This window comes from Equus quagga, chromosome 6 (genome assembly GCF_021613505.1).
Source record: "Equus quagga isolate Etosha38 chromosome 6, UCLA_HA_Equagga_1.0, whole genome shotgun sequence".
Taxonomy (NCBI): Eukaryota; Metazoa; Chordata; class Mammalia; order Perissodactyla; family Equidae; genus Equus; species Equus quagga.
Genome location: NC_060272.1, coordinates 16,293,586 through 16,320,570, shown reverse-complemented (window position 1 = coordinate 16,320,570; position 26,985 = coordinate 16,293,586). Strand labels below are relative to the sequence as shown.

At 38.3% G+C, this 26,985-nt stretch overlaps 1 protein-coding gene and 1 non-coding gene across 2 annotated transcripts in view; one reads left to right on the top strand and one right to left on the bottom strand.

Moving 5' to 3' along the window:
* HS6ST3 (heparan sulfate 6-O-sulfotransferase 3) overlaps nt 1–26,985 on the top strand; it is a 650,135-nt gene that overhangs the window by 421,578 nt on the left and 201,572 nt on the right. The window lies entirely within an intron of this gene.
* Nucleotides 8,712–8,817, bottom strand: LOC124241414 (U6 spliceosomal RNA). The gene has a single exon (XR_006889196.1). It is a non-coding gene; the product is annotated as a U6 spliceosomal RNA (small nuclear RNA).

The following is a 26,985-nucleotide window of genomic DNA, read 5'->3' as shown; positions in this document are numbered from 1 at the left end:
CCTATTATGGAGGTATAGTGGCTTATAATGATATTTTCAATGTCTTTCCTCTTAAAAATGTTCCCCTTTTCTGAAGTATGTTCCATTGTATTTTTCTGACCACAGCCTTATGGGGTTGCCTGAGGGCCAGAGAAGCTAGAGGCAGCAGCTGAGCCCCACTGCTCTGAAGGTGGCATGGGTTTGTGCTATGTATTTCTGGGTTCTCTGCAGCAGGCCTCCTGCCAACTTGTCACATCTGCGGTCCGAGCCAGGTCAACTAGAACAGAAAGGGTCAGAAGGCAAGGGTCCAGGGCTCTAATCCAGACCTTCCCACCTGGGTGCTGTGGGCACCGTGGACATACATCCAGCTGCCTGCTCTTGGAGCAAATCTGGTGGGGCTGCCAAAGTAGATATCCAGGCCAAGAAGAGCCAGCACAAGGGGGACTCCACAGGAAGGACTGATAGGGGATCTGCATAGGAGACTGGAGCTTGATAGTGGCTTTACAGGAGAGTGGCACTTGGTATCAAGAGCCACTTCAGCAGGTAGATGGCGCCTGGCTGAGGATCAAGTGTAGGAGCTTATGCTGGAGGAGGTGTCAGGACGGATTTGAGAAATACAAACTAGAGTCCAAAACTCAAGGGACTGGGGAAAGGGAAGATTAGTAAGGCATACACACAACATAAAGCAAAGGAATTCAGCTACCAGCCTGGAGTATTAGGTGGAAGAAGAGATAAGCCCAGTTATAATGGCTAAAATAAAGATCTGGAGAAGAAGTTGTAGCAAAGGCCCTTGGAGTCTAACAAGGGTTTGAGTTGTCCAGCTGCAGGGACAGGAGTGAGGTAGAGGCTGGGAAAGGTAAGCCTGACATTAGGGATCAGTGGGTTCTTCTTGGGGTGTGGACACTGGGTTCACTGAAGATACTTGGCTTCATGGAACTCAAAGTATATTTGAAGGGGTCCATGTAAGTCCCACATGCATGCTTTATTTTCCTTATCCCCTGTCAGTTCTACATTGGGATCCCTATGTTTCCTGATTTACAGCGTCTCCTCCCTCTTCCTGGGACCTCAAATGCCTATTCTTCAAAATTCAACGTATGCTTACTGACTATGTACAAGGGCATGTGTGGGACGCTCTCAGAGCTACAGTGGTCAACAAGGCTTGGTTTCCATTTCAAGATGCTGACACTGTGGTGGTGAGTAATGACAAAGGTACAAGTGAGGACAAGTCAAGGCACTCTGTCATAGAGGTGGTGTGAGTGCTCTAGAGTGCCACAGCAGTTTAGAAGCAGAAAAAGAGGTCCCCAGGAGTGTGCATGGAAGGCTTCTTAGAGGAAATTTTGTTTGAGTTGAGCGTTGGAGGAGGGCAAAATTTCAGTAGATGTAGTTGAAGGGGAGAAGGCAGAAGGAAGAGCAGGTGTACAGATAGGAAAACATTCTCTAGGCTTGTTGGTATTTAGGAGAACAAAGAGACAAAAGGTTGGAATGGAAAAGTAATCTTGCACAGACATGCCTACATTTGATAGAATCTTGTGTCAGATTAATTCCATTAAATTCCATTGAAGCTTCATGTGGTAGTTTCAGTCTTATTGAATATTTTATGAGTAAGAGTAATACAATCAAAGAGGTGCTTAGTTTTATCCAAAGTGAATTAAATGAGGATGCAAAGAAGAAGGCCATGTCAGAAAGCATGTGCAACTCTGCCACCATCATGACGTGCCCGTGATGATAACAATTTGGTGAGGATGAGAAAAGAATTAAAGATGGCTGTGGGTTTGAATCTGATTGACTCAGAGAATATTGGTACAATAAATAGCATTAGGGAAATTAGAAGGAGGAGTTGGTCCTGCGTGTGTGTGTGTGTGTGTGTGTGTGCATGCACTTGACTAGGCTAAGTAATGAATGCTGAAGACTGAAATACAAATAGGTTGATTAGGCAGGTAGCTGGAAATAGATGTGAACATGTTCGGGTAATTACAATGTGGTGCCACAGCACAGGGGATATGTTAGGGATTGAGATAGAGAGAGGTCAGACCTGGGATTTCATACTCATTTAAGAGACAGAAGGAAAACAAAGAACAAGAGGAAGAAATGGAGAAAGGACCATTCAGAATAGATGAGAACCAGGAAAGTATAAGTGTCACCAAGCCAAGAGATGAGAGTTTCATGGAGAAGGTATCATGTCTCGCTCAGCATTAAAAAAAGAAAAATATATATACGACTTAAACATGTTTGGATATATAAACTGCAATGGCATATATAGAGAGAGAACAGTAAAAGTTAACAATTAAGATGAATACGAGTATCATAGCCAAACAAGTACATACATCTATTTTCTATTTAGAATGTAAATAGCTAAAAAATAGCTGACAGAACTCCTTTGTCTCTGCTATAACAAATCCAGTGTTCGCTGCACAAAAACTTTTTATTTGGGCTCTCTGATGAAGAATCTGGGCAGAGTCTCCTTATCTGTGGGCGTGGGGTCAGGGAAGGAACCTTGTAAGATGGCAGCACAGCCCATTCTCAACAGCTTCTAGGCATAGGAGCCCCTCCCTCTCTCATCAGCAGCTCATGCTCTCCAGGCAGATCACCCACCATCATAATCCCAACCCCCTTAGGTACTTCCCATCATGCACTAGGAAAAGGTGCTGTGGGATTTAATGGGAAAATTTCTGGAAGGGTCTGAAGGTCAGTTGAAGAATTTTACAAACTTCAGAATAAAGAGATGCAGTATGGATATTTATAAATAAGCAGTATTAGATCTAATTCTCCTGCTTTTTGAACACCAATGGAAGCAGGGCCAGTGGTCACATGGTTTATGATAAGGGAATAATGGTCTCAGTGCAAACTTTCCAGAAATCATATGCTTTACACTTCAAGTCAAATATGATACTTTTAAAGAAAACAATGAGATAAGACAGAGATGTATAATGAGAGTAAAATCCAGCCTTTCTACACCTAGCGGAGTTCACTAGACCCTAAGAGAAACTGTGCAGCTGCATTGTGTTGGGTGTTATCAAAGCTTGTCTATGGCTGATCTTGGTGGGAGCAAACATGGCTTCCATTATGTGTGAATTACTTGGGTACATATGTAAATACCTCTTCTATATTTAGATTCTTATGTTAGGTTCCGCCTAGAGCTCTATGAACGATTTGTTATAAGAAAATTTATAATCTGTAATTTGTAGACATGTCAAAAGATACACCAAAAGGAATTAATAAAGTCATTTTAAACAGATGGTTCTTTTTAAAAAAAAAGTCCTGAATGGAATACAGTGCACTGAACTGGAGCGAGACGTGGAAGACGATACATTCTTGTCTGAAAATCTTCACAGATGTCAATGACAATAAATGCCAGTCAGAGATAATAAATCCTAGAGATTTTAGTGGGAAAATTGCTTCAAACAATTTATTTGCCCAGAATTTCAGCCACCTTAAGTGAGCACCACAGATCATTATATCTTGATCTCCTGTGCATATGAATTAAGGAGAAATGGAAAATTTCTGGAAGGGTCTGAAGGTCAGTTGAGGTGGGTCTATGCTTTAGAGAATCTAGACCATTCTTAGTACAATGGAAATGAATTTTCCATCAACCCACTACTGATTATGGGCCCTTCCTAGGCTATTCATAAACTTGGAGAGAGGTGCAGCTGGGTTTTCTCTGGTGTTAGGGTAGGAGGATCCTGATTGTTCATAAAGTAACATCTTCCTTAGGTTTTCATACCCCTATATTTGTAATGTGTTTTAAAAAAAAAAAAAACACTGGACTTGAAGGAAAGAGACCAGTTGTTCTTGTGTGTGTGTGTGTGTGCGAGGAAGATTGGCCCAGAGCTAACATCTGTTGCCAATCCTCCTCTATTTTATGTGGGATGCTGCCACAGCATGGCTTAATGAGAGGTGCTAGGTCTGCCCCCAGGATGTGAACCAGCAAACCCTGGGTGCCGAAGTAGAGTGCATGAACTTAACCACTATGCCACTGACCGGCTCGAAAAAGACCAGTTTTAATGCTAGTTTTCATCCTAACTAGATGTGTAACTATGTTGTTTTGAGTTATAGCCCCCATTTCCTTAGCTTTAAAGTTCCTTTTCAGCATAAACAATATTTTATTTAGATTTTACCCTCTTTCTTACCTATCCATTCCTAGAAATTGATATCTGAATGAGCATCTTCAAATTTCCATAATCACTCTCAGATTTGGCCAGAACTCATTATCCCTAACTTTGTCAATTGGAATTATCCCTTGATCATTTAAAAAATAACAAAAATTCTGCTTGGATATACTTTTGGGCTAATTGAGAAAATTATTGGTTTTGCAAACATGAGGGTATTTTAATCCTGGTCGGTGAGGCGTGATTGGACTACGCAGGGCAGGTGAGGCAGTTCCAGCCTGATTCTCATACCAACCCTTTTGTGTTCCAAACCATCCACTTCTATGAGAAGAGTGAACAATAGTGACTGTGTTGCAGGCACTGGTGAGTCATTACTCACAAAAATGACAGAAAGCAGTTTTCCAATGCTAAAAGTGACATTAATGATATATAATAAAGGCTCAGGATATTTTGGCTGCACTCATTTTTGTCGGCAGCGGTGGCTACAGCAAACTGCCATTGTTGCATACGCTGAAAAGAGATGGCCCTATATTTGATGTCACATCCAATTTCTTAAACTGCTTAATCCAGGTGATTTATAGGTCATCGTTAAAGTTGAGATGGAGCCCCCAGCAGTGAGGGTCTAGCTGTTCTTAAGTAATACTTGCTACTGACATCCAGATCCAACAAATGTTTATAGAACACCAGGTATTTTCACAGATATAATCTCATTGTACCTTTGCACCTACCCTGGGACGCAGGTCCTGTGGTACCAATTTTTATAGATGGAGATGTACTCGAGGGTAAAGGTCACACAACTAGCAATGGTTCAACCCTTCTGAACTGGTACTAGTTCCAACTGCAGAGGCGGTATTGGAGGGCGCCACCTGTTGGAGTCTGCGTGGTAAAGGCAGGCAGGCAGACACCTAAAGCAGGTTCGGATGGATGAACTGCAGCGGCCATGTTGACAAGTAAGGAGGACAAAGAATAGCCAAACACAAACCACGAAAATGCCACGGCAAGGTGGAAGCCCGGCAGGTGCTGCAGCCAGCTCTCCCAGACCTCTGTGAGCTTTCAAGGAAAGGACAGTCCTCACATGCCCAATGTTTAAAATGGACTGCTGGGAAGTTTGATGTCTTTCAGCCACAGTAACTCAACCTAAGTGATCCCTCAGCAATCTTGGCAAGTGCATGGGGAAGAACAGCGTCTGCACTGTGGTCTCATTGTTCCAAGCTTTTAGTGACCCCTGCACCAGGCCAGGCATGTCCAAACCGTGGCACACTCAGGTGGTTTTTGCCTTCAAGGCAGATGTCCCCTAGTTGAGTAATTGAGTATTTTCAGTACCCATTTAACCTCTCTGCTGTCTTTGACTCCTAGCTTAGACCAGGGGCAGACTAGCACAGGAATAAGAGCATGGACTCTAGAGTCAGACAGCCAGGGTTTGAATCTTAGCTCTGATACTTACTGGCTGTATTACCTTGGGTAACGTACTTAACCTCTCTGTCCTTCAATCTACTCTTCTATAAAATGAGTACAATAACAACAATAGCTCTCTCATAGTGTTGGCAGGAGGATTTACAAAATATGTAAATTCTTTATCTGCTTGGGTCTTTCAGTTATCATTCACAGGCTGATATGTGCATATGTGTAGGTATCATTATTTTTCTTTTTTGATTTCCCTCAGCCTTTACCTTTTGCTCTTTTGCTATCTAAATTTTTGGTCTTTTCCTGTCTCTATCTCGTCCCAATGCTCTTTTGTTTCCTATTTTATAAATGAGCATGCCATTGAGTCCACTCTTCACTTCCTTTACCTCCAACAATTCCATCTTTGAAAAGAAAAAACTCCATTCACAGCTTTAATTATCATGAAGGTTCTGAAAATCCTCAAATTGAGATGCATGTTAAATAGGTCATTTTTGAGAACTCACTACATGACAAGTTCTGTGAGAGTTCCTCTGATATGCTATTTCGTTGATTCTCTCAAAGGGAAGTATGTTATTATTTTGATATTAAGAAGAGAAAGTTAAGTTTCAGAGAGATTTACTAACTTGCCTTAAGTCTCACAGCAGGCAGATAACAGCTATCACTGCCGGCTGCCTGCTGAGTGTAAGAGGTTCATTTTTCACAAACCATTTACAGATTCATTTACAAAGCATGCAATAATGTTCTGGAGAATTTAGGCAGGATGGCAAGTGCCAGGTGAGGGGGAAATTTTAACTTAAAAAAGATAGTGTAGTATAAAGAGCCTAGGGCCAGTTTGAAGGTCTAGCTTAGACTCCTCTTTTAGCCATTTAGGCTTCATGTCAACTCAGGCAAATCTTTTTGATCCTCATTTTCCTCATCTGAAAAATGGGAATCATAATATTGTTGATGTTTTAAATTTTAAATTGGAAACAGAATTTTAAAATGGAAACAAACAAAGTTTTTTGGATATTTTATGTCAAAATAGAAATGTAAGTCTTATTAATCTTATTATTCATTTTTCAGACCCATAGAGTCCCACCTGTAATCTTAGATGTGAAATGAGGAATATTAATTAATTATTGGGCAAGATTCCTTCCAAATGCCTGATATAATTTTGGCCAAGAGAAGATGAAGAATGGTGGGCTTGTGCTTTAAAAAAAATCACGTTCTGACTTTAGAAGATGGCTCTATTAGCATCAAACTAAATTTTGGGGCCATTTTGACCAATTTCTAAGTGATAAGATATATAGTCAATTAAATCTTATTGGTCGATAAAGCTATGTATCATTCCACTCCTTTATTTCCCAGCCTAGTTTATTGCACTGATATCTAACTGGTCTTTGAAGATTTTCATCCTAATGAAACTAGACCACAGGAAGATATGTGTAGATTATATCTTTGGTTCATTTAATGGGCCAGGAAAAGGAGGCATAGCTGTCTCTTTAATCAGCAGACCTCAGGCTGTTTCAATGAGAATAACCCAGGTGCTGATCACCTTAATGACAACACTATTTTACAAAGCATTTTAAACACATTATACTGTAGATTATTCTATTTTTTTTTTCCTAATGGAGCTGTCCTTGAAGAACCATTATGCCATTCCTTTCAGATGTTTAATAAAGCACGAGATTATAATGATCATCCTTGAGAATAGGTTTTGTGCAGCTGGGAATTGCAATATAGCAATCTTCTATTAAATCATCAAGATGCTAAAATGCATCTTTAGTGGAGTGGTGATAGAGGTTTTTTAAAATTGGTTTAATCAGTATTCCATATGATCATTCATATAATTTTATTTTTAATTATTATCATCTTAATCAAAAAGCGTGTATTCATGGTTCCTATGTGCATATTCCTGAATTGAGATCTATGAGAGTTTCAGTGCAGGCCCTCCACAGACTTATAGCTGGAAACAACCCTGAAGCTTGTCTAACCTGCTAGGTGAAGGACAGATATGTTATTTATTGTAGAAAGTGTTGGTGTGGGGGTTTGAGTTGTAGACTCCTGGGTGTGCTGGCTTGGGCTCAAAGATAGGCACTTCACTTATTAGTGGCCATACGTGGGACATGTTACTTAATCACCAATGAGAATAATGTTACCTTGTGAGAATTAGATGAGATGATTTGTATTAAGTAAACCCTTAGCAACAAGCCCTTGGCAAGTTTTCAATAAATGGTAGCTCTTTAAAAATAAAATAATGAACATCAGTGATAATGTTTAACCAGTGAATTTAGACTTATTTCCCCAAAATTTCTAAACAGTCTTTATCACATTGTTCTTGACAATTCAGATTTTTAAAATATAGAGTCAAAGTTCAGATCAAGCAGGTGGAATCTCTTTCTTTTGGGATCACAACAGAAAAAACATCTTTCCTAGCAATTGAGTTTCAGTAAAATTATCAGTTGTATTTCATTGTGTACATACAACAGGCAAGAGGACAGTGTGAGTGACATGAGCGTCTTTCATCCAGAAGTAAGGAGCCAGCAGCCCTCCATGTGGCAGTTTGGGGGGAAGAGGGCAGGAAACTCAAGTATCTTAGAGGAACTGTAAGAGGCTCCTTGTTTCTGGTTCATAAAAGGTCAGGGAGTACAGAGAGAAAGCAGCAAAGGCTGACATCAGGGATCCAGAGAGAAACTGAGGTTTCTGACTGAGGTCTGGCTGAGAAAAAGAAGGCAAGAGCTGCCCCCTGGAGATGGGGCTGGACTGAGCCATGGATCCAGCTAAGAGAACAGAAAAAGAGCCTAAGGGTGGAAAACTAGTTGGTAATTCAACCAATAAAATATTTTCTTCTGATCTCGATTTAATTTTTCTAATAAATCAAACTTGTAATCATCTTACATAGCGGTTGTAATAAAAAGGATCTCATGACATAGGTCTGGCAGTGGCTTAGGTGAGGCTCAATTTCTTTCCATCACATTGTGTGAGATCCCATTCTTGGTTAAATGGAAACCTATCACACTTATGTATATTGTAAAGGAATGAAGAAAACCTTAAAAAGAAATCAGACCCCAGGTGTCTTTGATGGTGACAGAGCGACGGTTTTTGTTTTGCTTTGAGAGTTTTTATTTTTTTGATCCCTCTTCCTTCAGCATGAACACTTACTGGTCTTTATTTTTTTTTTATTGAAGTATAATTGGCATACAATATTATGTTAGTTTCAGCTGTGCAAAATAGTGATGCAACAAAAATATAGAAGGCTTCATGAATTTGCATGTCATAATGCACAGAAGCCATGCTCATCTTCTCTGTATCCTTCCAATTTTAGTATATGTGCTGCCAAAGCAAGCACCCATTAGTCTTTAAAAAATGTTTTTTGAGAAAGCTTTCCCAACTTCAGGTATTTACTCTTATGCTTGAGGAAGTCTTGTAGCAGTGGACAAAAATGCTTCAAGTTACATTTGTGAGGAAGACTCTCAAGTATAGAAGAAAAGGAAGGGTGGGCTGGTCACACTGACAGAACTTACTGGCAGAAGCTCTAGTCGGTGTTCAGGTATAGGGGGTCTGTGACAGTCCTGCAGAATCATGTCACTCTATATATAGCTGCTCAAAGGTTTTGAAAGATGCCCTGCTCTTTGGCGTGGACTCCCAGCATAATAATAACACCCAGTTTAACAACGGGGATCCATTATGTAACATGAGAGGGGGATTTGAAGGAACTTAATTGTGCACCTATTAGGTGCAATACACTGTGCTGCCCATGTTACACGGATTGTATCTCTTAGTCTTGATGAAGGCCCTGTGAAGTTTGTATTATCATACCCTTTTCTCTTATAAGATTAAGTGACTTGCTAATGGCCATGTTTTGGGGAGGCATGCCTGATGCCAAAATTCATCACCTTCCGTTATAATGCTATATTCTTCTGGGTTGATGGGCTTTTGGAAGAGAATTGAGCCCAAGGAGCCTCTTATGCACCATAATCACCAGCTCCCCTCCCATTGCCCTGGCCCTGAGGCTCAGGTCTGTGCCATAACAGTATGGCCAGCCTGTGTGCAAACACCATTTTGACTTTTCTCCTGCCTCTATTTGTTGCCCTGCAGATATACAGGACATGCTATAATTGGCTGTAGCCTCTTCAGATATAAATGATAATGATACACATCTAGTTTATGACCTAACTCATTTTTCACTGCCCAAAAATAGGAAAAAGAAACCACTTTGTTGTTCCTTGCAATTGAAAATGAACTAACAAGTTCAGCAAGTGGTGTGAACTGCATTTTGAAAGTTTCTATAGAGCATGAGTAATTGGGCAATTTAGCACAGTACTTCTGGCTGATGCATTTTGTAGAACTTTTCTTTTACCTATTCAGGAACTCTTTCTTTTGGAAAAATTCAGACTGTATTCAGTTTATGTGTTTTTAAGTGAAGATAGTACATACTTGCTATTCTTTTGTCTTATAAAATTACTCGAGACTATTTTTTTCCTTCGTGGTGAACTGCTATAAGCTGTCTTGGAAAGTAGTTTCAAATACCAGAGATGAAGCTCTATTTTCTTCACAGATCATTGGGCGCTTTGCCTTAGCACCTTGCATAATGAATGTCTCATTGGCATACTGCTTAAGTATCACTTAGTCACAAAACCAGAAGAAATTCCCTATTTGAATGGAGCGACTCTTTAAAACCATAGCAATATATACATGAAAATAAAAGAGAAAGAAAGTACAAGGTCATGAGAATTAATGTGGGATGGTTTCTCCATGAAACGATCTGGGCAAATCTAAAATAAAGAGCTCTTAATTAAATCTATGGAAATGACAGACTATCTCATTACACTGAGTCTTCCCTCATCCCCATCCCCAGTTTTAAAACAGGCAAGCTATTCCTCATGACCCTAGATAAGTGCTCAATTGACCTCTGGGATAGTGCTCAAACATATCAAGAACAGAACAAATAGAAAGTCCAAATTATTTAAAGAACTCATAGTAACTGAATTTCCTACTAAATCCATGGGAAAATGTCCATTTTCCACATATATTTGCAGCAGAATAAAAGCATTCTCTCCATCTGTCTCTTTGATGAGAGAAGAAGTTAAAAGTGCTATTGTGGGTGATATATTAAAGGGACAGGTCAGAGGCCATGGTAACTTTCTAGCTGCAGCTAAAGTACATAAACCAGCATGTATGACAGAGGGAAGAGGGTCTTAGGTATGGAGAGCTCAGGACTTCTGGCTGACATAATAGATTCGCTACGTACATTCTCCTCTCTCCCCTTCCCAAATCCTTGTAAAATGAGAATAAAGGAAATCATGAAGTGTGATGCTTCCAGCTTGTTCTCCTTTCTCACGATTGCTTTGGCTGTTTGGGGTCTTTTGTGGTGGTTCTACATGAATTTTAGAATTATTTTTTTTATTTCTGTGAAAAGTGCCATTGGAATTTTGATAGAGATTACATTGAATCTATAGATTGCTTTGGGTAATATGGACGTTTTAATAATATTAATTCTTTCAATTCGTGAACATGATATGTCTTTCCATCTATTTGTGTCTTTTTCAATTTCTTTCATCAACATCATATAGTTTTCAGTGTACTATATCAGATACTTTCTGATCAGATACTATATCAAATACTATAGTGCTATTTCAGTGTACTATTTCAGATCTCTCACCTTCTTGGTTAAATTTATTCCTAAGTATTCTATTCTTCTTAATGCTATTCTAAAAGAGATTGTTTTCTTAATTTCTTTTTCAGATAATTCAGTATTAGTCTATAGAAACACAACTGATTTTTGTATACTGATTTTGTATCCTGCAACTTTACTGAATTTATTATTTCTAATAGTTTTTTGGTAGAGTCTTTAGGATTTTCTGTATATAAGATTGATTCATGTCAATTTAGCTTCTTCCTTTCTGATTTGGATGCTTTTTATTTCTTTATTATAAAACTGTAGTTATCAAAACAGTAGGGTACTGGTATAAAAACAGACATGTAGGCCAACGGACAGAATAGAGGGACCAGAAATAAACCCACACATATATGGTCAACTCCTCTTTGTCAATGGCACCAATAATACACAATGAGGAAATAAGAGTGTCTTCAATAAATGGTGTTGGCAAAGCCACATGCAAAAGAATGAAATTGGACCCTTATCTTATGCTATACACAAAAGTTAACTCAAAATGGATTAAAAATTTAAATGTAAGACCTGAAACCCATAAAATTCCTAGAAGAACACATAGGGGAAAAGCTCCTTGACTTTGGCAATGATTGTTTGGGTATGACATCAAAAGCATGGGCAACAAAAGCAAAAATGAGTAAGTGTTACTACATCCAACTAGAGAGCTTCTGCACAGCAAAGGAAACAAGCAAAAGAGTGAAAAGGCAAGCTATGGATTGGGAGGAAATATTTACAAACCATATATCTGTTAAGGGGTTAATATCCAGAATATATAAGGAACTCCCATAAATCAATAGCAAAAAACAAATAACCTCACTAAAAAATAGGCAAAGAACCTGAAGAGATATTTTTCTAAAGAAGACATACAAATTGTCAACAGGTATATAAAAAGGTGCTCCACTTCACCAATCATCAGGGAAATACAAATCAAAACCACAATAAGATATCACCTTACATCTGTTAGCATAGCTATTATCCAAAAGACGAGCGGTAACAAGTGCTGGCTAGGATGTGGGGAAAAGGGAACCCTTGAATAATGTTGGTGGGAATGTAAATTGGTACAAACATTATGGAAAACAATATGGAGGTTTCTCAAAAAATTAAAAATAGAACTGCCATATGATCCAGCAATTCCACTTATGGTTGTATATCCAAAGGAAATAAAATCAATATTTCGAAGAGATATCTGTACTCCTATGTGAGATGATGGATGTGTGAGCTAAGTTGATTGTGGTAATGACTTCAGAATGTGTACGTATATTAAATTATCACAATTGTACTCCTTTAAAAAATCACATTGTGCAACCAAAATATGTAGACAATTTTTGTTTGTCAATCATACATCAATAAAGGTGTACAAAAATAAAATGAGAGTAGAGGAATAAAAGGCATTAACACGCAAGAACCAACATATATATGAATAACTTACAAAGTCAATATGAAGTAGAAAATATCCTAATAGAAACATAGGCCAACAGAACAAATAGGCATTTTTTCAGAAGGAGAAAGATATCGTGGTTAATGGACATAAGGAAGTGTTTAAGTTTAATCTCACTGGGAACCTGGGAAGTGCAAATAAAGACAAAAATGAGATGCCACTTCATGCCCACCAGATTGGTAGACATTAAAATGTCTTTTCATATCGTGTGTTTATGAGAATGTGGTGAAACAAAAACTCTCATATACAGCTTATGGGAATGAGTACAAGCAGTTTGCAAGGTAATTTGGCAGCATTTGTGAAAATAAAATATGTACATACCCTATGACCCAGGAGGACTTCCACTACCAGGACTCCAACACAGAGAAACTGTCAATTATATACGCTCCAGAAGGCATGTACGTGAGTGCTACTAGAATGTTATTGGAAATATAAAATAGGGACATGGCTAAATATTCTGTGATGTATTCATATTACAGTGTTTTTGGCAAATACTACCATTTAACTATGTGAATCTTTACATTCAAGTGCCTAGATAGTATGGTTACTGTCTCCTCACATAGTCCATTTTTAGACTGCAATATAGTATTTACCAATACAAAAACAGGTTATATGTGAGAACAGTGGGTTTGGGAATGGACTGTACATACCATATGCCATATTTTAATCTATAGCAGCTATGATTTTGGTTTGGTGTTGTACTATATTTATCTCGTTGAAAATTTTATTCCAGATATTTCAGATAACGCTTGGTTGCAATCCACTGCAATCTGAAATGCATTCTGCATTGATGAACTTTAGTCACTTCAAGAACAAGGTCAGTGTAGCCTATGATAATAAATTCATTAAAATAAAAAGGACAGAATTTCTTCTGTTCTAGAAGTAAGAATAATGTCACACTATCTAACCATACCTGGAGTTTCAGCCAGGCCTTGACTAACCTAGGGATTGATTAGCCTCTCTCTGTGGTATCTGGGGATTGATTAACCAAAGATGTGGAAAGAACCTGGGTCCTTGATGATATCTTTCACCCTGCCCTGAGCCCATCCACACTCCAGGTATCTTATTATATGAGAGAATACTTTTGCATGAAGTTAGACTTTCTATTACTTGAGGCTGGAAGCGTGACAATGGATAACATCTTTAAATAAACTAACTTTGCAGCTACCAAATATGCTAAAAATTGCATATGTTTTTTATCAGACCACCAGACCACCACTCTTTTCCTCTGAGTGAGGAGTACAGTCAGGGAAAACAAATCAAATAAACTGTACAAAAAGAAATGATTGAATATTCATTGAAACAAAATAAAGATGAACTATTCTACCCCTTTTATTTAAATTGGGAGCTTATGCTTAGAGCAATACAAACCTTGCTCAGGGTCACTCAGCAAGTTTGTGGCATGTCAAGATTATATCTCAGGGCTGGATAGGCCATTTCATACTGTCTCTCTATGGTATTAGTGTCAAAAAGAGAGACACTGTTTAAAGTGAGAGGAGACTGAGATATTAACACAATACATGCCATTTCTAGGTGGTCATCAGTGCCTACCCACCTAAAACTTCACAGGATCCTTGTTCAACTGTATCATTAACTTGATGGGATTGTACAGGATTGAGACATTATTATTTTATGTTTCATTTTATGGGAATATACAATGTCAACACTTCCAGTTCTTGTTTATAAATAATTAATAATTGTAGGTGTTTTAGAGTTGAGGATATTTTTTAAGCAATAAATGTGCCTTTGGTTTGGTTTGCATCCTTTCTGATTAATGCATGACCTGTGACACTTGTTCGTTTGATCCTATTTTAATTGTGAAATGTTTTAGCCTTAATTTCGGCCCTAAGTTTATACACAGTAGAGTTTCTTTACTCATATTTCTTTGCGTAATTAATGTTTAGTGTCATTTGTATTCTTACACCTCCGAATATTAAGCCACAGAAAGGTTTTTCAATGATATAAATTATAGCTTCCATCAAAAGCACTGGTGGAATTAATATCCTGAATTAATGTAAGGCTGAAATATAAGTGTATAGCATATTAAAAGAATGAACAAAGATTCATACATTCTGGTTTACAGCCTAAATGAAAGGTCAGGGAGTTGAGACTTTGGGTCAATGCATTATATTTGGGAGGGTTTTCAACACACACAAATCTAACTACCCATTAGATCCCGACTGTCCATTGGCCACTACTACTCTGGTTCCATTGGGCATTTATAGGACCTACTTGATGCTCAACACTGTGCAAGATACTGGGAAGCATACTGGTCAGGGGTAAAAGTGTAAGGGGCAAATGGCTAAGGAGTAGCAGAAATATAACAAGGAATAACACAATGATGCTGCCCACGAGGAATGTACAATCTAATGGATGAAATGTCTAATCAAGTGATGACTGATTATGGCCAGTGCTATAGTAATGGTTTGACCAAAGTACTTTTGAATATAGATTAATGTACATTTACTTAGGGCTTCTCTGAGGAGGTGACATGTTCTCTGAGTCTTTAAAGATGAGTAGAATTCTGTAGGTAGAGAAGAGAAGGGAGAAAGGGGCTATTTGAGGTGAGAAACATCATTTGCAAAGGAATAGTGGCAAGAAAATAGTTGTTGAAGCAACTGTGAGTAAATAGTTCAGGAGGTCCGGGGTGGAGGATATGTATGGTGGGAAATCAAGCGGAAAAATCTAGATGATAAAGGACTGATAGAGTGATGAAGGGAGTGCTCACTTAATCCATTCACAGCATTATTTAAGGCTCAAGTCATCTTTTCTCCTCTGTATGCATATTAGTCAACTCTGCATGTTAATCAATTATTAGTTGATTTGGTTGTCCAAATTTGATGTCACTGGCCAGTTAGACATGTGCACATGTATCAATTGAAAAAGATTTCCCTTCCATCATATTCTAAAACTAACAGGTGACATTGCACTGCTAGTAAACTTTAAACTGTGTCATGTTTAAGATTGTATCTATAGCAATGTAAGTAAGGCCAATAATAACCATAATATTGGTATATATATATAGGATAATGTGAAAGAGACTCTACAGTTGAACTATAGGGCAAGTTTATTTCAGCTTCCTCTTTATTAATAGTTAGCAGCATAAACACCTGTCCTTATCACACTTTGTTTCTCCATTTGACAAATTAATCTCCAAGACTCTTTTTTTTGGAGTCTCTGTTATCCTTGCCAAATTGAAGCTCACAGTTAATTGTTGCCTGAGAAGAGATTATCCATAACTTTAGGTCTTGGTAATGTTAATGGTGGATAGGGAACTACCATTTTTATTTTGCTGTTAGAATAACTAAGGGATAGTTGACTCAGTTTCCTTTATGAATTAAACCTGGTGTTTAGGGAAAAGAGTTGGAGGAACCAAAGATAATTTGAACAGTTATGCCTACCTCATATCAACAAGGATTGAAGGTATTGAACACAGGTGCCGATCCATGGAACACTGAACAGCCCACTGAAGGGAAATCCAGAGTCTCTGAAAGCCAGCGAGTTTAAGCCTCAATTGTGCATATGTGTAATGTGTACCTTTCTCTTTGAGGTCACGGTGCCCATAAAGCCATAGAAATATAGACCCTGAGGGCGAAAAATGATGTTAGAGCTCATCTGGCCTAACCCAGAGCACTGTGCTCCATCATGGAGAGCACGTGGAAGAGTGAAAGGGTGCATAGCAGGGGTCAGAGGACCTGGGTTCTAGTCTAGGCTGTGGAACTCGTTGCTGCCATATCTTCACCTCTATGCTGGTAGAAAACCCTCGGTGCACAGAGCTCTGTTAGGGCAAAAGTTAGAAAATACATATGGGTCTGCCTATGAGGGGTGGAAACAAATTATTATTTTATTTTATTTTTTAAAATATTTTTTCTTTTTTTTTCTTTTTGTGGAAGATTAGCGCCTGAGCTAACATCTGCCAATCCTCCTCTTTTTGCTGAGGAAGACTGGCCCTGAGCTAACATCCGTGCCCATCCTCCTCTACTTTATATGTGGCACACCTACCACAGCATGGCTTGCCAAACGGTTGGTTCTATGTCTGCACCCAGGATTCGAACTGGCGAACCCTGGGCTGCCAAAGTGGAACATGCGAACTTAACTGCTTCGCCACCGGCCTGGCCCCAGAAATAAATTATTTTTACTATTATTATCACTGCTTATAGTAAGTAGTAAGAGCATTATTACTATGAGACTTTTTACAGCTTAACTAGAACTAGACTAAATTGTACCTCTTTACTCTCTTTAGGGAAAAGTTTTCCATGCAAAGTTTGGAGCAAATAAGATTTGATGGCATATTTTTAATGTAATTTTGAATGCTTTCTGATGTCGTTTGCATATAAACAAATTGCTAATTACAAATGAGTTATTCAATTATTAAAATAAGCCCTAAAGGACTTATATTTGACAGTACTTAAATGGTTACTTTTACTAATTCAAAATAATTCGTTTGTATTTCTTTAAAAGTATTTAATTTCAGACATTTTTTACCAATTGATTTGCCCCCGCCTCATACCCCGTTCCTCCCAAATGGTCTGAATCAATGAAGTTTTAGTGCATTGGTTCAGCCAGTGCTTGACATGACTTTCAATCCTAGAGTCTGTGAGTTGTTGGTGCCGCCTGGGTCCTTGTTTGCTCATGATGAACTAGTGCATTAAAGACACGTGAGCCGTATGCTAAGGCAATGGCTGTTAGTCCATTCTAATTTCAAAAAGCAGTAATAGACACGTTGCACAACACCGAATAACCAAAAAATCATCTACGTCAGATTTTCGAGTATGGTGTTGGCATTTACATTTAATATGATTATCTTATTCAATGAATAATTCCTTCTCAATGTTACAATGAAGCCTCTCCCTGAACACACAACTCAGGGACCAGATGCAGAGGAAAGAACCATGGACTGGACGGGTAGACTGCATTCTAGTCCCATTTCTGCCAGCAACCAGCTGTATCACCTCTCTGGACCTCACTTTGCTCAAAGATATTCAGATTAGGTTGAAACTGAGACTCTCTTAGAGTCGCTTTCCTAATCTTCTCCGCTGCTCAATATCTCCTAGTCTCCTCTTGCTGGCAATAGTGTTTTTACATCCCTGACTAAAGAGCCTTTTAAACCTCTCTCAAACATTCTTAGGACAGATAGAATATTTGGCTTAACCTTTCATTTAAATAAAGATACCCACAAGCCAACAACAAGCAAGATGCTATCAGGGCAAATAATCAGCTCAGCTAATTCAAGAAATGTCGGTATTTTTTTCCACACCAGGAAGCCTAACTTTTAGCCCTTTCTCTGTCACTGACAAATTGGGCGACCTTGTGCAAGTCACTGTACAGCCTTTCCCGGTGGTATTTCCAGAGTGACAGGCCTTAGACACTCATTACGATCCCTCCCAAGTGCTAACTAACGTGGTATATGATAAGATTCTCTGTGAATGCTCTGATATCAGTCAGTCTTGTGCTGGGTAATGAACAATGTAATCTCCCTTGAATAATTACTGGCTGCTATCTTATATTTGAGTTGATAATTAATTTTCTCTGTTTAGTGATTTTTCAAATTTTCTTTGACTTTTCTTCCCTTAACGTGTACGATTTAATCCAATCAGAAACTAGTGTCCTTCTACGAATACTTTTTCCCCGAAATTCTATACCGACTCCAAAGATTCTATTTGATTGAGGAATTTTTTTTTCTTATTTGTTAATGAATAAGCATCTTCCAAACCACATGTATATAAGTTTACGAAGAATGCAATCCATCATTTCACATGGTGTATTAAAGTATGAGCCTTTCCTAAAAGATTTGTCTATAATGTTATTATTTTCATCTTCACTAACTGCCTGCACAATGGGAGCAGCTAAGCCACGCGTATTTGCTGCTTTATTCACTGCTCCAGATTTTGTGCATTTGTGCGAAATGGTTGTAGCTTATGGATGAGTTCTCGGCAGTGAGCCCATTTAAAATTTGTCATGCCTCATGATCCTGACAACGCATCAAGAGGAGCTGATTTAGGAAAACACAGATTGTTTGATAATCCCTGCTGTGAGTGGATTTCTTACTAATTAATTTTTTACTTTGAACCTTTTAAAAATTTTCTTTCCAAGTAACTATTGTGTGGAAAGAACTTCTTTGTGATTGAGGAAATATTGATTTTTGGACCTCTCTCTTCAAAAGTTATTCTTTTTTTTTAAGGTATATGATTTAAGTAAATTATTTAAAACTCATTGTTTTCTACATACCAGTTTAAAAGGACTGGATTTTGATATCTGCTCACAGTTAGAAAATTTTTTCTTATAATTCACACTTCGCCTCTCCTTCCTTCTATTTCTAACAGATATATACAAAGCCAGAGAATGCTTTATTTCCTCATTTCAAGCCTTTAACGTTTAAATAACCAGCCTTCTTAAAACGATGGAAAATTGAATCTCTGAGTTTTAATAATCTCATAAGAAGTAAGAGCAAAATGAGTAGAATTTTTGGTTTTTATTGGTCATAGAATCAAATATATCTGTGGAATAAAATGAGATAATATGGTTTAATAGAGGGGCTTTATTAAATTACTTTAAACAGAAACTTTAAAAGAGCTGGCTTAGTTTCTATTTCTTACATACTATTTTTAATAATTGATTTCAGGAAAAATTACCAGTTTGAAACCATACCTCTATACCATTAGAAAAAGGAATACATTCAGGCTCCCTTTTCTTTTTATATGCTGATTAGATTGCAGCATAGTCATTTCATGCAACAACAACTTTGCATGCTTTTGGGAAGTCCAGACCTGCTAGAAGGAGCAGCTGGGAGGACCCTTGTCCTCAGGGAGTTGACGCAGTCATCTTGGCGAGATGAGACAAGCGCCTAAGAAACACCTAGGGAATACACGCCTGTGAACTTTCAGAAAGCAAATCAAAATAATGAACAATGTTAAGATTGCTCTGAACCGATTTTAAATGGGAAATCAAAATAAACAAAAAAAAATCTGGATTGAAGAAGGAAAAAGGTGGATTCAGGTTTTCACAGCTATTGGAGGTGAAGGAGCAGGGGACAAAATGAGATTGTTGGGGCTAGAGGCCTCACGGAGCTTTGACCTGAAGTGGGGAACAAGGAAAGAACTTCCAGAGGTCCCCAACGCTAGCTGTGAAGGCGTTTAAGGTAATCCATTTCCAGTCACAATGTCAGATGCCAGCCAAGTCACCTAAGCAGGTGAGGACCTGTGTGTCCTATCGAGAGAAAGTTTGTATTCAACGCCCGTGGTTATAGCCATGAGTAAGTGCAGATGTGGTGTGACCAGATCTTCAGATCTTTCAAATACAGCCAGACACCCAGATTTTAAAGAAAATGCTCAATTTTAAACATTGACTCTTTTTTATTACTGTGTAAGCCAGATTAAAGATACCTGCTGGCCTGATGCAGCCTAAGAATGACCAGTCTCCAATTCTTGCCAATGATAAGTAACATTGGAAGGTTTAAACCTGAGAGTGACATGATGATACTAGTGAATAAGAGAGAGAACCCTGGTAACCATGCAAGAAATAAGCAGGAGGGGCCGGCCTGGTGGCACAGCAGTTAAGTTCGCACTTCTGCTTTGGTGGCCCGGGGTTCACCGGTTCAGATCCCGGGTGCAGACATGGCACCGCTTGGCAAAAGCCATGCTGTAGTAGGCATCCCACATATAAAGTAGAGGAAGATGGGCACGGATGTTAGCTCAGGGGCAGTCTTCCTCAGCAAAAAGAGGAGGATTGGCAGCAGTTGGCTCAGGGCTAATCTTCCTCAAACAAAAAAGGAGAAATTGCAAAAGAATTGACAGAACTTGGAAATTTTATTACTTCACATATGAAATAAAAATCATGCAAGAAGCCTACCACAAGGTAGGTTCCAGGAACTCTTGGTTCCAGGTTGATGGGAACAGAAAACAGCTTAGGGGGCCACAGAACCAATTTATTATGTATGTTCCAGCTTTCACTGAGCTACTGGAGGGATAACCTGAAGCTGGTTGGAGATTTTAAACTAATGAGAGGGAGAGGTAAATGTCAAAATTGATTAGGTACTTAATTGATCTCCTATATAAACAATATCTATTTGAACATATCCTTCTTCCACATACAGAAACCATTCATGCAGAACCTTTTATTTTTTAATTTGAAAAATGTAGCAGGTTAGCTCATTTTCCAAACATATATTATCCTGTGTTTACTTATGCAGATCTTCATCCATTCATGCATAGAGTTGCCAGATTTTGCAAATAAAAATAAAAGATGCCCAGTTAAATTTGGATTTCAGATAAATACTAAGTAATTTTTTTTTTATGAGCATGTCCCAAGTAATGCATGGGATATACTTACAAAAATTATTTATTGTTTATCCAAAATCCAAATTTGACTTGACTTCTTGTATCTTATTTGGCAACTCTGCATATGTATATCCAAGCCGTTTCTCTTGGACCACTGCTGCAGTCTTCTTACTCACCGCTTGTTTCCACTTTCGCCCTCCTACAAGCCATTCTCCACACAACGGGTGGTGTGATTTCTTAAAATCTGATTATGTCATCTCTTTGCTTGAAACTTTTTGGGGACTTCCCTTTGTACTTAGAATAAAATTCAAACTCCTTACCATAACTCATAAAGCCCTCAATGATCTAGTCTGTGCCTCCTGCCCAACCTTCTCTTGAATGTACTGTTACCTGCCCAAACTCGTCTTGAATGTACCTTTGTTCTCCCTGGTTGAGTTCAGCCCCTTTACTCTTCTTTGTTTTCTTCAAACTACCTAAACTGATTTGCACCTTAGGGCTTTTGCGCTTGCTGTTCCCTTGACTTGGAATGTTCTTTCTCCTAAACTTTGCTCCCCTGGCTCTCTGTCGTCATTCAGGTCTTAGCTCCAATGGGACCTCCTCAGAGAGCCTTTCCCTGATCACTCTATCTAAAGTCAAGTTTCTCAACCTTGGCACTGTTCACATTTTGGGTTGGATAATTCTTTGTGGGGAGGAGTTGTCCTGTGCTTTGTAAAATTTTAAGCAGCATCTCTGGCCTCTACCCACTAGATGCCCTCAGTTGTGACAATTAAAAATACCTTATCAGGGGCTAGCCTGGTGGCGCAGTGGTTAAGTGTGCACATTCTGCTTCGGCGGCCCGGGGTTTGCCGGTTCGGATCCCGGGTGCGGACATGGCACTGCTTGGCAAGCCATGCTGTGACAGGTGTCCCACATATAAAATAGAGTAAGATAGGCACGGATGTTAGCTGAGGGCTAGTCTTCCTCAGCAAAAAGAGGAGGTTTGGCAGCAGATGTTAGCTCAGGGCTAATCTTCCTCAAAAAAAACAAAAAACAAAAAAACGCCTCATCAAATGTCACTGGGGCAGAATGACCCCTGGTTGAGAACTACTGATGCACCCAGCCCCCTTCCGCTTTATTCCTATAGTATTACCCTGCTTTCTTAACTTCAGAGCACTTATCACTATCTGCAGTTTTTCTGTTTGTATTCATTTATTATTATATTTTTTTAATCATCTCTTTCTCTCTTACCTGAAGAGAAGCGATGTGTGCAAGATTTGGTCTGTTTTATTCACCGCTGTATCCCTACTGACAGGAATCATGCCTAGCACATAAAGACACTCAATAAACATTCATTGAATATATGCCAAATAAATTCAAATGACCTTTATTGAAAAGCTAATATGCCCAAGGCACTGTTAGGCTTAGGTGGAATAACAATGAACAAGACTTTATGCCTGGTCTGTTGTCTCTGATATTTTCTGAAGAAAACCAGTGGTGAACTCTAGGCTATGTGTATGAGGAATTACAGGTCCTACAGGCTACAGGCATCTTGGGTAAGGTCCAGGGAAGTAACCCATGCTACAATGCGTGAGTCAGTCCCATACAACAAGGGATTGTCCTGCCCCAATAAAAACATTGTTCCTAAGAGAAACACTGGCTTGAGTCACCCAGCGCTCACCTGCAGAGCTGGAGAGAGTGTCACTGGGCACAAACCACATAGAGGAGAATTGGGGAAAGGAGTTTCACAAATGAAAGGTAGGGCACTCAGCAGAAAGAGGAAGGGCCCATGCTTGGGAGAAACAGCACGTGTCTTCTATAACAGGGGAGAGGCATCACGTGAAGTTTCCAAGGACTTTCTTTGAACTTGGACGTTGGAGAAGTCTATGAAAAACCTTAGAATAATATTCGTTTTATTATATCACTTGTGTTAACTCTGACACAATACAACTCTTGCTGTAAATCACTGGCATAATTTCTTCAGTATACTTGGCACTGATATAGAGGAGTTTTTTCTTTAATAGTGTTCATTTATCTTCTAAAGTGAACTTAAAAAAATTAAAGTCTATTGTACCTACTAAGAAGTTCACAAATCGTAAGTGTGACACTCAATGCATTTTCACAATAGGAACCTACCTATGTAACAACCACCCAGATCAGGAAACAGAGCCTGGCCAGCCCCAACAGCCCCCTGCTGTCCTGGTCACTGTTCTTCCAAAGCAGCCGCTATGCTGATCTCTGTCATCACAGAGTGTCTGTCGAACTTTGACATTTATATAAATTGAATTGCATGGTCTATGCTCTTGTGTTTGTCTTCTTTTTGCTCAGCTTTATGTCTGTGGCATTGTGACATCACTTGTGCTATTTTTGTAGCAGGAGTTCACTGATTTTCATTGTGTATTATATATCTATGTTATATTATATTATTGTATAACTATGTCACAATTCGTGGTTCGAGCTTTTACAAATAGCACTTCTATGAATATACGTATCTGTGTGTTCTGTGGGTACCTGCCACCATTTCTGTTGGGTATATACCTAGGAGTGGAATTGCTGAACCTTACAGCGTGTATATGATCAGCCATAGTAGATACTGCCCGACAGTTTTCCAGAGTGGTTGATTCAGTTTACTTGTGTGAGAGTTCCATTTGCTCTACATGATGATAGAATTTTTTAAAAGGCAGTTAGTTATAGGATTAGGGTATGATGGAGAAAAAGCATTGCCTTAAGAGAAACACCACCTACTCTGTAATAATTTTGTGTGCTTGGCATTGGCATCCTTCAGTGTTTATAACAAAGCTGATCACTTCCTTTTGTGAGATTTTACCTGTGTGACTACTTGAACCTACTTCAGACCAGATAATGATAGCAAGGATCTACTGAGTCTAGGAAATTCAAATTATCCCCAGAATATTGGAGATATGGGAATAACTTACTCTGTAAGTGTGTAGTGTTCCTTTAACTAAATCATAAAAATCATTGCTGTGTAATATGAAAAGTTTATGAGGTCACATGAATGCTTACTTACTGTGCATATGGTAAGAGCTGTGCATTTCAAGTTAAATATAGGAGCAGTTCTGGCTGTAAAGAAGTAGTTTAAGAAATCAAGAGAACTATAAATGACCATCTGCTCACTTCTCCATTTTTATTTGCTGAATTAACCCAGTGCAATATTTTAATGAATTATGGGCTGGTATTCCATCTGCTCATTAATTTTTTTCACACTATACAATAATCTATCATTTTTACTGAGTGGAAACAATTTGCTACATTGTAAAAATATTTTTAAAAATAGAGGCAGTGGGTGTAATTCAACTGTCCATCAATTTCAAGTGTATTTTAGAGATGGAGATAGTGAGAGCATCTTTTGGGTCAGGGTGCTGGGAAAAGAATTTTAGTTCTTTGGAGTGACAATGCGTATTGGGTGATGTGTAGCTTTGTTTTGTAAGATATGTTTGGGCTTATTTGGAAAAAATCAAGAAGAGATCCTTTCTCTGTATGATCAAAGTTTGTAGAGATGTAAATGGCTTTGGTATAATGATAATATAATGCCTTGGCAAAAAGAATGTAAGGATTAGTTCTTTAAAAATAATGCAAAACATATGTTACTATAAGGATGGAGCTTATGGTATTCCAATTCTGTACTCAATGCTAGGAATCTAAACCAAGTTGAGCATATTAATGTGTGTGTGTGTGCATACATTTAAATTAAAATTTCATTTAAGTATATTTTTAATTTGTTTCTGTTTTCTCGCTTCTGCCTTTTTATTTCTCTTAAGTTGGCATGGTGCATTATATGCTTATGGGCCATTTAAGGTTCATGTATCCAGGAGCAGATGTCCGTTTAATGGCATCTTCAGTGCCTGCTGTGCCACTTCCACAAGTAGATTCCCTGAAACAGGATTTGGCCAGAGGGTTCAAGCTAACGTTTGGAGAATTGATGGATGAGATGAGAGGTGGAGAAGAAAAGGGAAGGGGCTTTAAAATATTCCAGTATTGACGATTTTTAAGATTTCTACATCATTTACCAAATATTTTCTCTTCTGGTGAATTTCTGGCTCAGTCAGTTTTAAATAATTTATCAACAGATTTGAAAAGCCTCCACTCCTGTTCTTATAGGTTCTGGAAACTGAGGCTATTTTTACCTATCAGTAGAGATATTTTACTCCCTTTAAAGAAAAGGGGTATGTTGTGCAGAAGGAATGGAAAATAATTAGTAACAATGTTCCTGTCGATTATAGGAGCCTATCATATATTAATATTATTTTGAAATAATGGCTAAATTCTGAATAATATTACAATACACCAATCATCACGTCTAAAATAAATGAACCATCTTAGAGGCACACATTTTAATTCCATCAGATTTCACTTGTGTCTTCTTTCTATTCGACTGGATGAATTGAAGCCATAGCTTTTTATTTACTCCTTAGAGTTTGTCTATGAAATAGTACATACTTACATTTTCCTAAGTCTCTTGATCCCCACACGTTGTTCACATGATCTCCCACACCCAATTTTTCCCCATATTACTAAACAGAATATCTAGTATAGAGTAAATGATATATTATGAACTTTTTTTCAAGAGAAGTTTCAATTAAAATTTAAAGACCAAGCAAACAAGAAACTTGGAAAAATTAAACAAGTCAATATTTTAATTGGTCCAGCATAAGAAGTCAAGGATTTCTGTTTGGTTGAATATGACTCTGACAATGTCTGGACAGATAGGACTAAGTTGTAAAGAGAGGTTTTCGCTCTGGGTTCTACCTTGAGGATTTTTATTTTTCATTTTTTTACATCCTTGTAAAATTTAGTTTCAAAACAGACTGTATGGATGTCTTTGGGAACCTGTGTTCAGAGAGATGACACTGCAAAATGTTTCCATGAGCTACAAAGCATAGATAATAGGTGGAGGTGTTTATCGACAACAGTCTGTTATAAACTGAGGCATGCCTGTGATGGACATCTTACAGTAGAGAACCGAGTCCATCATGGCAATGTCAGGACCAGAATTCAGCTGACACTGCCTCCCAATATGTGCAGTAGATTCATCGGCAGGTCCTCTCAGATAGAGTTTTATATTTCCAAGGTCATAGGAACACTTTCTTCAGTTACAAAGCGGGAATATAACAGGGGGAAAAATCATTATATTCTTTGAAAATGTACTTGTGAATATAATTCCATTAAAACATACTTTAATCTGAAATATACAATATTTTAATTGTTCTAATAAAATGTGATGATGGAAAATGAACTAGGAAGTCCAATATAGCCTTCCCCTTAAATCTTAAAGAAAACATACATGATAGGAGCCATTTTCCTTTCTCTCTTGTGGAGCTGTTAGGTAAGTACACGAGAGCAGTTGCTGTGCTGTTCTTCACCCATGTGTCCCTAGTAACAGCACAGTGCAGGGCACACAGGCACATAGGCAGATCTCAGGGAATAGATCATAACATAAAAGAGTGACTGGGCATCAGATAGTCTGGGTTCAAATCCCAGCTCCTACAGTTAATGACTTCTGGAGCCTTAGGAAAATTCCTTAATCTCTCCAAGCTTCAATTTATGCACTTGGGGATAAAATTAGACACCCTCTGGGTTGTTGTGAAAATTAAGAGTTTATATATAAAATGCTCAGATCTAAACCTGGCATAGTTTGTGCTCAATAAAAGGTGACTATTTCATATAAACTTTGTGATCTTCCTGCCACAGGTAGAATTATTTATTTATTTTTAATCAAAAATTTGGGATGGAGGGTGAGGTTTATGCACGAATATCAAAAATGATAGAGAATTTCTCAGGCCATTACTGATTTCCAGTGTCCCCGATAGGATTGATTCTAATCAGCACCCGGAAGAGTGAGGGACTCATCTTATTCCCTCATATAATCAAGTGATAGCTAATTTATAAGTTAGCATTGGGTTCTTCCTCTGTTCTTTTGTCTTAATTGTACACCTGGTGTCCAGAAAAGAGAAATAGCACTGGAAGCTTGAAATGTCTCGGAGAAGAAAGTACGTTTATCAAAATCCATAAGGAATGTTCGATTATACAATCTGTTCCAATGAAAAGACCTGTGTTGATTATCATGTTAATTAGAATATCTTCTACTCTACTGAAATATTCTATACAATCAATGTTTTACTTCTTTGTTTCTCAAAG